The following is a 10,554-nucleotide window of genomic DNA, read 5'->3' on the forward strand; positions in this document are numbered from 1 at the left end:
CACCAAAACTAACATGTACTCACAATTATTTGTGTATCTTACCCCTTTAGGATCAATAAGTAACACCTCGCTGAACGTAAAACTATTACTAGATTGATGTAAAGGTTATCCAAGTAAGTGTTATTTTGGCATGGCACCTCTTAACTCAATTTTTTAAACTTTGGAACTTAAGGCTCTTACTGTGTTGGTTAGATTTTAAGTGAACTAAAATCCTTAATCATGCATCATAATCAAGCCATAATCTCATGCATAATTAAGACATATTTAAAGAAATAAATAACTTAAAGCATGCATAAGATAAATGTGATCTAGTATGGCCCGACTTGTAATCCCCCATAATTTTATACATTTTATTAATATATTTTAACGTATAGTTAATTATATTTAAATAGAATTTATAAATTTTAGAAATAAATATATAATTAACGTATATTTATTTTATTTGATTACATTCTAAACATTTTAACGATTTATGAAATCAAAAATAATTTTAGAATTTTATGTTGAAAAGAATTTGAATTACGAAAATACGTTTTTACTTAGAAAACAATCATAATCGGTTTCGAATTCAAACATAAACTCAATTATAATCCTAGCCCAAATAACAAAGCCCAAAATAAATAACCCCAAATAAACCCATAACCCTTTCTCCTATTCAACTTCACGTGAAACAAAAAATAAAAAGAGAAACAAAAGAAAACTCTCAAACCCTTGCTTCACCATTCACGTGAAAACGCACAAGACTCTCTGCTTCAGCCACCGCCGCTCCTCCTTGCTGCTATCCCTCACGCCGCCGGCCACCTCCTCCGTCGCGCGCAACCTCCCTCGCCGGACGCCGGTAACTTCTTCTTCCTTCTCTTCCCTTTTGTTTCTTTGTTTCGTTCATTTTCGCTCCTCCTTAACCATGATGTTGGTTTTCCGCACAACACCACCACTGTCAACCGCTGCCACCTTGCCACGCCGCACCGCGACGACCACCTGCACCGCCTGAAGCTGGCCGTCGTCGCTGCCCTTGCGGCCATCACTTCTCTCGTTCGTCCCTTCTCTTTTCCCCCTTTGCTTGCTGCTCGGTTCTCCTTTCGCAAGCAACATTGCAGTCGTTCGCGAGCCTCCTCGTCGCCGCGCACCACCACCTTCGTCAACCAGCCATCAGCCGCCGCCCAGCCATCTCCTCTCCTCCTTGATTTCGGTTGTTCCCTAAACCTAAGTTAATTAACGAATTTAATTAAGTTTTAATAATTTAAATTATGTTCTTGAATTAAATTTATAATCTTTATGGTTTGAATATGATTTTCAGATTTGGTGTTGATATTATAAACTAATTATTTTCAGTTTGGTTGATTAAAATATAAGTTAGGGTTTAATCATGTTTTATTAATTCAAATTATATGTTTTGCATAATCAAATTATTAATTTTCAGATTATGTAATTGAATTGGAATTTGAATTTTAATTATTTAAAGCATGAAATTTTAAGGTTTTAAAGGTTTAATAGTTTTGAAATCATGGTAGAATGATTATAAATTATTAAAGTTATTGTTTTTATGATTTCAAAGTTTTGGGAGTAGTTTGAAATTAGTTATATTGCTGAAAATTTAAAGTATGATGTTTGCGAAGAGTTTTCAACGAATTTCAATAATTAATATAATAATTATGATGCTAGGAAACCAAATATTCAAGTTTCGATATTGAAAAATGTTCTAATTATGTTTAGGAAGGGTTTGAAGCTCCCTAATGTTGTTGAAAATTCAATATGAATTGATATGAGTCTATATTGGTTGTTGTTAGGTGGAGAATTCTCCGTAGGCGACTTTTGAATTATTAAAGTGGTCTTGCAGTTTGTTTACACAAGGTACGTACATACCTGCGTGCTTGGAATGTGTGCTAATTGTTGAAATCATGTTGATATTATTGTTGAACTTGGTGATGTTGATATTATAGACAAACTTGGTTATATGGAATGTGCATGTTTAATACTGTTGGACAAACTTATTGAACTTATTTTGCACTATAAGAACTGTAACATGTTAGTATGGATGTTTGATACAAACACGTTGGTTGGGAACACTAGATTATTCTATATGATTGGGTTGGATCAATTGGTTGTTGTTCCCTTTCTATCTTTTCACTACTTTATAAGGGCGGAGGACCTTGTTTAGTAAGTTGAAACTCTATGCCCATATACAGGGTTGCTCATGGTTAAAGGAAAGGTTGGTTAAGTTGGAATGAGTCTTGATTGATGCTTTTATGATCACTTACTTAATTCCAAGATAAAAACAGTTGTGAACAAATGTGAATTGTCTGTCTTATGTAATGGTTGAGTCATAACGGAATCTCAATTTGTAAATCATGTAAAGTGAAACTGAATAGCAATAGCTTTAGACTGTGCACGTCTGAAGTGACGGACAAACAGGAGTTGGGGTTCATGGTGGTAGCCCATGGCCTTTAATTCGGACCGGATTGATCACCGTGTCCTATTTTTATTTAAACGTTCCTCGATATCGCAGGTCACTGAGGTTACGGAGTCGCGCCCGTACCTCGTCTTCCTTAGTGAAGACTTCTGGATGGTCAACTCGGTCCATTGTCTATTTCAACTAAAATAATATTTTTGCTAAAAGTCTAGCCTAGTCTAGTCTGGTCAAGTATGGTCGTCAAACTATCATGTTTTGTCTGCCCTTGTTTGTGTTCATTAGTATCATGTTAGGGTTGTTCGTTTAATAGAATCATGTAAGGATTATTATTGATTTAGTATGTAGTACTCAGCTTTGCTGATTACGTGCTTTTGCTTGTGCATGTTGATCATGGCTATGCTTTATTGATCCTGTGATGACCCAATCTTTGGTGAGCAGTCTCTAAGGATCAATAAGCATTGTCCATCTGCAGGTTTGAAGATGTTGCATCATTGGGATCGGGAATAGAGAGCTTGTATTTAGTTTTGATTTGCTAAGTTGACTTGGGTTTGCTTAATTGGACTTTAAACTTGTCATACTATTTATATTTCCTTATTTTCGTTGGTTGATTTTTGGGACTAAACCTGTAATCGATTATTTATAAACCTAAAGTTAGTTTTATGTTTTCCGCTGCAAAATTCTGAATAAGCCGTTACGTTTTCACACGGGCGATAATGCCTTGATAATTCTCTACGTTTATATTAAAAGGTTATTTTAGAAAAGAGAGAATTGTCGGGGTGTTACAAAGTGGTATCTAGAAGCTAAGGTTTTACTTTAATAAATTTTAGGCGCCTAACTATCTAGTAATTTAAAATCAATTTCTTAAAAATCGAGCTTCTACGTATTATAGTGTTCAAAAATTGGTACTTTTTTTTGGGGGACCAAATTAATTTTATTTGTTTGAAAGTATATATTAATATTTCTTATTTAAGTTCGAAATTAACTTATTTATTTTAAACTTTGCGTTTATTCGAATTAAGTACGTTCTTTTTCTTTTCGAATTTAATTAAATATATCCGAAATATATACAAAAAAAAAAAAAAAAAAAAAAAAAATAATAATAAAAAAAAAAAGTTCTTTATTTATTCGTTTAATAAAAAAAAAAAAAAATTTACTAAATTTTCTTATTTTATTCTTTAAAATTCTTCAATGTTTGACCTATTATGATTTATTATGAGAGATGGGTAATATAGGAAAGGGCATATAGGATAGAATTATATGTGCATTAGTAGTTAATTGCTAGCATAAGAAGTTAATTGTTACGTGCATATGCTAAATGTTTAAGTGTTGCATTTAAATGTGCATAGAAATTGTTTGATTCCACCAAACTTATCGTTTTATTGAACTTTGGTTATGGTTTGGTTGGGAAATTGTTAGTGAGACTTTAAGTTGTTTCTTTTAGGAATAAAATGTGGCTTTCCAAGTACACCACCATAGGATTCCAAGTCGTGTTTGGATATGATTATTTTGCTAAGATACAAGACCAACCCACCTTAATGAGAAAAGATATCATAGAATCCACTATTGTTCATTGCTTACCTAACCAAATGTCATACCTATGACTCAAATATATGTTTAAAGACATGCATTCTCATTATGGAACACCAAATTCGGCTAAGTATGGGACTAGGATGGTAGTTCGAGATGCGACTCAGAGATTATGACCACCACTATTGAGGTAGCAGAAAGTGGATTAATAAGGGTAAAGACATAGGGAATCATGCTTGGGATGCCGTTACAGAAGAACCTATGGGAATAAGTGTAAATAATGACCTAGAAGAAAATGATGTAGCTGTGGAGAATGAGAATGTAGGTGTTGAGGCAGAGAATCCTAACCTAGTGGCCCATGAGCCAACCATTGAATTTCTAGTGATTCAGATGCATAGCTCGAAAGTGAACAGGAGGTGGCAAGTGAGCCTAATCAAGATAAAGATATGGAAGAAGATGAAGACCCTGGAGAAGAGTTTGATGATTTTGAGATCTAAATTTCACTCCGCAAGTTTCAGGAGCAATGGATAGGCAAGAGGCCACAAATATTTTGAAGTCATTAATAGTTAATTAGCTCTTTTATGTTTTAAAGAATAAGTAGCAAAGCTACAACAGTTTAAGGTTAAAGTTTATTGAAGTTTGAAATGTTCTTTATTATTTTCAAGGATATAATAAACCTTTATAGAGTCAGCAATAGAAGTTAAAGTATTTTTTTTTTCCAATTTGGGAATTCCATAATTCGCCAACAGTAGTTTAAATTTATATCATAGAACCTTTACTTTATTTTAGGACAAACTCGATGTTACGATTTAGGAAGTGTTATCAACATTTTGTTTCGAGGAATAAAGCTAGATTATAGATAATCCAAATGATCATGAGTTTATTTTGGGCACCCGAATGGGAATATTATTACTTATTTGTTGTGATTGAACTTCCATTCATTGGTTTTCAAATTGTATGTCCTTGATGGGGATATTTTCTTGAATGAGTGACGATGATTGCTCTATTATTGGTGTACATTCTTGAATAAGTGTTTGTTGATGCGATCTCTATGATCAAATCTAAATTTCTTTCGTAGAGGGGAAATATGAGTTATGGATCGTAGAGTAATTAATTTTAGGTCGCACACTAGAATGTCAAGCAATAATGACTTAGTTGTCGCTATTCGCCTCTTGACGGAAAAGATGATCCAAGAGAGAATTGAGCGTCCCGATTCTGCTGGGGACATGTTTGAGAGACTAGCCAAAGTTAAGCCACCATGAATTAAGGGGCAAGTTGATCCTACTTTTTTAGAGAACTAGGTTAGAGAGTTTGAGAAACTGTTTGGGGATGTAAAATGTCTTGAGAACATGAGAGTGGGTCAAGTTGTCATGTACTTGAAAGATGAAGCTGATTTATGGTGGAGAGAAAATAGAGCTAGGCTTAGCGCTGCTGAGAGATTCAATTAGGATTCAATTGTTACTGTCTTAAGGGGAAAGTTTTACCCTACCTTTTATGAGAAAGCAAAAAGCTTAGGAATTCATAAACCTTAGCATAGGGAGCATGACCATAGCTGAATACTATGCAGACTTATAGCATGACCACCTTAGGATTAGGTGGGGAAACCTTTACGTCTTTATACATTGTGTATGGGGGGAGCTGCTCATATTTATGGCCTGTAGTCCAGAATGGACAAGAAAAATGTTGTTGGGGAGAAAAGAAAAGAGTTTAATGCTGGAAAAACCAAGGGAATTTCAAGAGGAATATGAATGAGAATAGAAATGGGAATGGAAATGAAAATTTTCAAGGAAGGAACAATCAGGGGAACAACAATAGGAACCAATCTGAAAGAGTGTATCACTGTAAGATGTGCAATAACAATCACCCTGGCATGACAAACACTTGAGAATTACTTGGAGACGCTTAGAAAGAATCTAGTTTTATTAAATGAAGTATACAAATCTTGAAGTCATATGTGTATAAGTGACACCGACGGAAAAGTAAAGGACTAAATTGATTGAGAGCTATGTTACGTAAGGGAATAAATTTAAGAGAAGATTCCAGTGGTCCAGGATCGTTAGAAATCATTTGTTGTCTGGAAAAGATGAAAAGAAATACATGAATTGGTGCAAGAGCTAAGAGTTAAGCCCAAAAGTTATACACCCATGAAAAGCATAATGAGGTTCGGTAAAAAGGAAAAGTTGAACAAAAGGAGTTTCTGTAGATCCTACTAAGAATCAAGCTGTGAGTGAGTGACCTACTCCAAAGGAACGTGTCTGATATCTGAAGTTTCCTAGGCCTAGCTGACTATTACAGGGGGTTTGTGAAAGACTTTTCGAACAAAGAAAAACCAATGACCATTTTGATGAAAAGGAATCGAAATTCGAGTGGAGTGAGATATGTGAGAAAGCTTTCTAGATTTTAAAAGAGAGTTTGACCTCCGCACCTATCGCCGCGACAATTGAAACCTCATGAAATCAATTACCCTACCCATGACCTAGAGTCAGCTGTTATTGTGTTCACTTTGAACGATTTGGAGACATTATCTTTATGGGGCAACATTTGAGATCCTTACCAACCATAAAAGTCTGAAACTTTGGCAAAAAGGTCTAGTGAATCTTGGGACGACATTGAAAATGAGTACTGCTTTTCACCCTGCGATCGATGGACAAACTGAGATTACTAACGAAAAATATGTTGAGAGACTGTGTTATTGACTTTAAAAGTAATCGGGACGACCACCTAGATTCGATTGACCTTCTTGCAACAATAGTTACTATGCGAGCTTTAAGATGACACATGTTGAGGCATTGTGTGGAAAGAAGTGTAGAAATCCAACTTGCTACGATTTTAGTGGAAATATAGCATTGGGGACATGATTCGTTGAAGTAGGAATATCCAAAGTTATTCCCTGAGATGAGTTACGAGGGCGTAACTCGTTTTCTTTAAGGGGGTAGAATGCGATAGAAATTCGCGCTTTTTACCTATTTTTGTAGCAATTTTATGCATTTTATTCTCATTTTTAGCAACTTATACATGTTGATGTAAAGCAAATAGATTCTCCGCATAAGAAAAAGGTGTTCATGAGTAACACAAACAACTTTAAGTTGGCAAAAGAGTGCACATGAGTGACGCAAGTATTTCTCAAGTAAGAATGAATTAAAGACTTTTGAAAAATGTGTGAATTTTCGTGTCAAGTTTCGGGACGAAACTTCTTTTAAGAGGGGTAGATTGTAATCCCCCATAATTTTATACATTTTATTAATATATTTTAACGTATAGTTAATTATATTTAAATAGAATTTATAAATTTTAGAAATAAATATATAATTAACGTATATTTATTTTATTTGATTACATTCTAAACATTTTAACGATTTATGAAATCAAAAATAATTTTAGAATTTTATGTTGAAAAGAATTTGAATTACGAAAATACGTTTTTACTTAGAAAACAATCATAATCGGTTTCGAATTCAAACATAAACTCAATTATAATCCTAGCCCAAATAACAAAGCCCAAAATAAATAACCCCAAATAAACCCATAACCCTTTCTCCTATTCAACTTCACGTGAAACAAAAAATAAAAAGAGAAACAAAAGAAAACTCTCAAACCCTTTCTTCACCATTCACGTGAAAACGCACAAGACTCTCTGCTTCAGCCACCGCCGCTCCTCCTTGCTGCTATCCCTCACGCCGCCGGCCACCTCCTCCGTCGCGCGCAACCTCCCTCGCCGGACGCCGGTAACTTCTTCTTCCTTCTCTTCCCTTTTGTTTCTTTGTTTCGTTCATTTTCGCTCCTCCTTAACCATGATGTTGGTTTTCCGCACAGCACCACCACTGTCAACCGCTGCCACCTTGCCACGCCGCACCGCGACGACCACCTGCACCGCCTGAAGCTGGCCGTCGTCGCTGCCCTTGCGGCCATCACTTCTCTCGTTCGTCCCTTCTCTTTTCCCCCTTTGCTTGCTGCTCGGTTCTCCTTTCGCAAGCAACATTGCAGTCGTTCGCGAGCCTCCTCGTCGCCGCGCACCACCACCTTCGTCAACCAGCCATCAGCCGCCGCCCAGCCATCTCCTCTCCTCCTTGATTTCGGTTGTTCCCTAAACCTAAGTTAATTAACGAATTTAATTAAGTTTTAATAATTTAAATTATGTTCTTGAATTAAATTTATAATCTTTATGGTTTGAATATGATTTTCAGATTTGGTGTTGATATTATAAACTAATTATTTTCAGTTTGGTTGATTAAAATATAAGTTAGGGTTTAATCATGTTTTATTAATTCAAATTATATGTTTTGCATAATCAAATTATTAATTTTCAGATTATGTAATTGAATTGGAATTTGAATTTTAATTATTTAAAGCATGAAATTTTAAGGTTTTAAAGGTTTAATAGTTTTGAAATCATGGTAGAATGATTATAAATTATTAAAGTTATTGTTTTTATGATTTCAAAGTTTTGGGAGTAGTTTGAAATTAGTTATATTGCTGAAAATTTAAAGTATGATGTTTGCGAAGAGTTTTCAACGAATTTCAATAATTAATATAATAATTATGATGCTAGGAAACCAAATATTCAAGTTTCGATATTGAAAAATGTTCTAATTATGTTTAGGAAGGGTTTGAAGCTCCCTAATGTTGTTGAAAATTCAATATGAATTGATATGAGTCTATATTGGTTGTTGTTAGGTGGAGAATTCTCCGTAGGCGACTTTTGAATTATTAAAGTGGTCTTGCAGTTTGTTTACACAAGGTACGTACATACCTGCGTGCTTGGAATGTGTGCTAATTGTTGAAATCATGTTGATATTATTGTTGAACTTGGTGATGTTGATATTATAGACAAACTTGGTTATATGGAATGTGCATGTTTAATACTGTTGGACAAACTTATTGAACTTATTTTGCACTATAAGAACTGTAACATGTTAGTATGGATGTTTGATACAAACACGTTGGTTGGGAACACTAGATTATTCTATATGATTGGGTTGGATCAATTGGTTGTTGTTCCCTTTCTATCTTTTCACTACTTTATAAGGGCGGAGGACCTTGTTTACTAAGTTGAAACTCTATGCCCATATACAGGGTTGCTCATGGTTAAAGGAAAGGTTGGTTAAGTTGGAATGAGTCTTGATTGATGCTTTTATGATCACTTACTTAATTCCAAGATAAAAACAGTTGTGAACAAATGTGAATTGTCTGTCTTATGTAATGGTTGAGTCATAACGGAATCTCAATTTGTAAATCATGTAAAGTGAAACTGAATAGCAATAGCTTTAGACTGTGCACGTCTGAAGTGACGGACAAACAGGAGTTGGGGTTCATGGTGGTAGCCCATGGCCTTTAATTCGGACCGGATTGATCACCGTGTCCTATTTTTATTTAAACGTTCCTCGATATCGCAGGTCACTGAGGTTACGGAGTCGCGCCCGTACCTCGTCTTCCTTAGTGAAGACTTCTGGATGGTCAACTCGGTCCATTGTCTATTTCAACTAAAATAATATTTTTGCTAAAAGTCTAGCCTAGTCTAGTCTGGTCAAGTATGGTCGTCAAACTATCATGTTTTGTCTGCCCTTGTTTGTGTTCATTAGTATCATGTTAGGGTTGTTCGTTTAATAGAATCATGTAAGGATTATTATTGATTTAGTATGTAGTACTCAGCTTTGCTGATTACGTGCTTTTGCTTGTGCATGTTGATCATGGCTATGCCTTATTGATCCTGTGATGACCCAATCTTTGGTGAGCAGTCTCTAAGGATCAATAAGCATTGTCCATCTGCAGGTTTGAAGATGTTGCATCATTGGGATCGGGAATAGAGAGCTTGTATTTAGTTTTGATTTGCTAAGTTGACTTGGGTTTGCTTAATTGGACTTTAAACTTGTCATACTATTTATATTTCCTTATTTTCGTTGGTTGATTTTTGGGACTAAACCTGTAATCGATTATTTATAAACCTAAAGTTAGTTTTATGTTTTCCGCTGCAAAATTCTGAATAAGCCGTTACGTTTTCACACGGGCGATAATGCCTTGATAATTCTCTACGTTTATATTAAAAGGTTATTTTAGAAAAGAGAGAATTGTCGGGGTGTTACACGACTTCATCTTGAAGCTTCAACTTCAAAGTCCGTCTTGAAAATGGATTGGAAACTCCGTCTTGAATTTCTCCATGGGAGGCTCCATTTTCTTCAAATAGGATAAGCTATAATTAAACTAATTACAACTATTTGATGGTACGCAGACCATATTTGAATTAAAAAACAAACTTTGGTGCATTAGACCAATTACATTCAAATTAATGGTACGCAGACCATATTTTCTATCCTATTTGGGCCATACTAGTCACTTTCATTAACCTGCAAAACAGTACATATACAATATATACCATATACACATTGTAATGCATCACATAAATATTTGCAGCAATTAATCAAGGGCACCAATAATCTACCAATTATTCAGTCCTTATTAATTCTAATCAAGTTGTTTTAATCTTAAAGGATTTGTAGATCTAATCAAGAGTTTATGACTAAAGGCTCCCACTTAAACTAATAACTTTATATGCTTTACTAATTTTAAACATAAAAATGTATTTCTAGTCTAACCGGATACATACAAATTCAATTAAAATT

The 10,554-nt window shown here is 34.7% G+C and overlaps 2 long non-coding RNA genes across 2 annotated transcripts; both read left to right on the forward strand.

Annotated features, from left to right (window-relative positions):
- The first annotated feature begins 1,673 nt into the window (after positions 1–1,673).
- Positions 1,674–3,070, forward strand: LOC130466843 (uncharacterized). The gene is made up of 2 exons (XR_008926986.1): positions 1,674–1,851; positions 2,849–3,070. It is a non-coding gene; the product is annotated as an uncharacterized lncRNA (long non-coding RNA).
- Positions 3,071–8,497: 5,427 nt separating this feature from the next.
- LOC130466844 (uncharacterized) lies at positions 8,498–9,894 on the forward strand. Its single transcript, XR_008926987.1, has 2 exons — positions 8,498–8,675; positions 9,673–9,894. It is a non-coding gene; the product is annotated as an uncharacterized lncRNA (long non-coding RNA).
- Positions 9,895–10,554: the final 660 nt, after the last annotated feature.

The sequence above is a fragment of the Spinacia oleracea genome, chromosome 2 (genome assembly GCF_020520425.1).
Source record: "Spinacia oleracea cultivar Varoflay chromosome 2, BTI_SOV_V1, whole genome shotgun sequence".
Lineage (NCBI taxonomy): Eukaryota > Viridiplantae > Streptophyta > Magnoliopsida > Caryophyllales > Amaranthaceae > Spinacia > Spinacia oleracea.